The following is a 4,181-nucleotide window of genomic DNA, read 5'->3' as shown; positions in this document are numbered from 1 at the left end:
TGACTTGACAGTAATTAACAACAACAACAACATGTAGATATATATACTTTCATATTGTTTTTCTCCTTTATTTTGACGATGTAACAAACTAAAATTTTGTTATATTTTGTGTTTAATTATTGATACTTGACAATTAGACGGTCCTTGAAAGGTCCCAGATGCCACCCAGTCACAGAGAAGGATGACCTAACAGAGTAGCAATTGTGCTCTTCTAAGTCAAGCACATTCAATACGTCAGTTATAAATATAAAAACACATATACGCATATATACTTGCACATATATTTATATACACACATGTATAAAATATATGCACATATGTTTGTTTTGCTGTTATGTGCTGTCAAGTTCTGACACATAGTGGCCCTGTGTAGGGTTTCCAAGGAGCGGCTGGTGGGTTTGAACAGCCAGCCGAGCAGTTAGCAGTCCAGTGTTTATCCTAAAGTGACTCTGTACTACCAGGACTCTGCACCTGTATGGGGGAGCTTTAAAAAGGTCTAGGAAAAATGGAAATAAAGATAATGGAATCCTTCCATAAACTTTTTAAAACCACCTTGGGTTTGCAATTTTGACCATTTAACGTATTTCAAAGAGATATTTTTAAATCATACCGAAGATTTGTTTTTAATCAAGTTCTCCTTTATAGTTCTTAAAGATTTTACTTTTTACCAGCATTACATTTTGTACATATAGCTTTATGACTAGTATATAATCTAGTGTCCTGTATGTTTTCACACTAGATAATGTCCCATTTGGAGTCCTGCGTATGCTGTAGGATAAGCACTGGATTGTTAACCACAGGGTCAGTGGACCCTATACAGGATTGTTATGAGTCAGAACCTACTCGAAGGCACTTAACAACAACAATGTCTCTTTTGCCCTGATAACTGTTTTGAACCCCAAATCCTGCTTTTCTGTTATTAAAAAATATCATTTATATTTTATTTTTGTTTGCATTTACCCAATACATTTGCTTATACAATTATTAAGCATTGCTTCTCGTTCTGTTTCAGGAGTGTTTGTGGAAATAATATACATTTGGATTTGATGTTTTAAACCAGAGGCAATCTTGTTTTTCAAACCCATTCACTCTTAACTGATATACTTCATTGTTTTCCTTTCATCTAAAACACTGTATCTTTCTCCTTCTTTTTACTTTTGCTGGGTTAGCAAGTTTTCTGTTCATTTTTCTTCCTGTCAATTTAGAAGTCCTATTAACAGTTCAAACCCACCAGCTGCTCCTCGGCTACCCTATACAGGGTCAATATGAGTCTGAACAGAGTCGTTGGCAATTTAAACAACAAATGGACTCCTGGTGTGGTGCTGTAGGATCAGCACTGGGCTATGAACCACAAGGTCAGTGGTTCAAACCCACCAGCTGCTCCTCAGAAACACTACCCAGGCTTGTTCTATATCAGAACTGATTTGATGGCACTTAACAATTGTACTTTAAAGTTCCATTCATGACTACATAGTCCTCTGTAGGACTATGTCACCTTTAAACATACGCTGCTGGTTTTGTGGTTCCTCTTAGTTGTCTAGTCAATTCTGACTCATGGAGACCCTAGGTGTTCAAAGCAGAAAATAACAATTTTACATTATGTGTATTTGGTTTTATATATATATATATATATATATATATATATATATTGTTGTTGTTGTTAAGTGCCGTCAATTCTGTTCCGACCCACAGCGACCCTGTATAGGGTTTCTGAGGAGCAGCTGGTGAGCTTGATCCACTGACCTTGCTGTTCAAACGGCTTTGCATTAAGCCACAGCGCCACACCAGGACTCCATATACATACATCAAGAATTCTTACCTGCTCATACCTTCCTCCACCTCAGGTAGGATGGAAGTTTTAGTTCTAGGTTTCTAATATGTTTTTTTCTTTTCAACAATGTCTCTTGTGTTTCAAGAATTCTTACTTAGCATTTATATTACAGAGTCCTAGTCACCTCATTATAATCTATTTAATCTTATTAATACGTATACTGCTAGATTCATCACTTCCATTATTTCTCTCTTTTTGTCTTTCCCTATCTTGGGATTTCTGTTCTGAATCAATTGTCATTTCACAGAGCATTTCCTCAAGTGTTTTCCTCAGATAAGTGCATGGGAAGAAAGAACACTTGTGGAATTAAAGAATAATACTTGCTCTTCTGAAAATGTTTATTTTGCCCTGGCAGATGAATGATATCTTTCCTGGTTATTAATTATTGGACTTCAGTCTTTTCTCTCAGGATTCTATGAATGTTGTTCGTATTTAACGATTAATGCTGTTGATAAAAAGTTTGAAGTGAATTAATTCTATTCCCATTGAAAAATGACTTGTTCTTTGAATCTCTAAACTTTAAGACAGTGTTAACCTTGAAATTCAAGGATTTCACCAACATGTGCCTAGACATGTGTTCTAACATTAACTCTGCTAAGACTATTTTCCATCTGTTTCTTTTGTTCCTTTTATTTTCATGTATAGCTTCTGTATCTGCCTTCTAGCTTTATTTTTCATCTCTATGTAATTCTCTCCTATATGTTTAGGTATTTCTTGAGCTTCCAAACTCAACTCAAGAAATTCCATATATACATAATCTTCTTCTTTTCAGATTTTCAACAGAAATCAAATTCATCTGTTCATTTTCAAGAGAAGATTGTTTTGGATACTGATTGCATCTCTCTGAAAGTTTCCTCTTTAAAACAAACAAAACAAACTCCTATTCCATCTTTTCGCCAACACAGTGATACAATTATTTTGGTGTTTGGCCTACTCTTCCTCCTTTGGGATACTCAGGTCCCTTTAAGGGAGTTATTCTTTTTCTCTCCACCTGTACCTCAGCATTTACATTGATCATAAAATAGTAGTAAGCCAGTGATGAAAGGAATATCATTCTGTTCTTGAGATCAGGCTACATACACTCAAAAAAAAACATGACTTGTTTGCTAAGGTAGAGGGTAGAGGACTCTTTGCTGCCAGAGATCTCCAGAAGCAACCTTACGTTTCAACTAACGTGATGGATCCAATCAGCCCACCTATGCAGTACTTTTCCAGATCCATGACCAAATCAGAAAGATCCTGTGAGAATCACAAAAAAAGAGGCAGCCAGACAGGGCCCTCCTTTGGAGGGGTTCACTGGAATCTATCAACTTAAGTGTTCAAGAAACCACAAAATACTAATTTTGGAAAGCCAAGCAATGAGGATAAAAAGGCCTGCTTCTCATTCTCTAGTACCTTGGCATTTTCTTGCTTCCAAGAATTAATTACCCATAAATCACCAACCTACCCAAAGGGCTCTGACCTGAGATTTGTTGTTGTTGTTAAGTGCCATGAAGTCTGTTCTGACTCATTGCAACCTATATAGGGTTTACAAGGAGTGACTGGAGAGTTTGAACCACACACCTTGCAATTCAAACCAACCTTGCAGTCCAGTGCTTACCCTACAGTGCCACAGCAAAACTCCAAATTTTACTAGCAGGTCTTCTCAGGCTACTGTAACACCCTGAAATAGGTGTTAAAAAGGAGAGGAAATCAGAGGTTATGTGTTAACTTGGCCATGTGCCCAGAAGTCTCCTTGTCTTTACTTTAAAATAAATAAGCCTTCCTTCCAAACTTACAGCTACAATAACATTTCTCAAATAATTCTTCTCATTAACTAAAAGTCAAAAGACCAAAACTTACTTATTGTTTCACTTATATATTTGCAAAATAGCAAAACATATATGTGAGAAAATACTGATTGAGTTTATAAATAATGCTAACTAACTACTCTGACAACCACATAATTTACTATGCTGGGAATGACAAATTGAAGAGGAATGGTGTTGCATTCATCATCAAAAAAAACATATCCAGATCAGTCATGAGGTACAATGCTGTGTGTGATAGGATAATATCCATGCGCCTACAGAAAGCCCAGTTATTACAACTATTATTCAAATTTATGCACCAACCACTAAAGCCAGTGAGGAGGAAATAGAAGAATTCTACCAACTTCTTCAATCTGAAATTGATCAAACATGCAATCAAGATATATTCATCATTACTGGTGACTGGAATGCAAAGTTTGGAGCAAAGAGGAAGGATCAGTAGTTGGAAAATATGGCATTGGCGATACAAATGATGCTGGAGATTGCATGATAGAATTCTGAAAAACCAATGATTTGTTCATTTCAAATAGCTTCTTTAA

The sequence above is a fragment of the Chrysochloris asiatica genome, unplaced genomic scaffold, assembly GCF_000296735.1.
Source record: "Chrysochloris asiatica unplaced genomic scaffold, ChrAsi1.0 scaffold00174, whole genome shotgun sequence".
NCBI lineage: Eukaryota > Metazoa > Chordata > Mammalia > Afrosoricida > Chrysochloridae > Chrysochloris > Chrysochloris asiatica.
Note: the sequence above shows the minus strand (reverse complement) of the source record.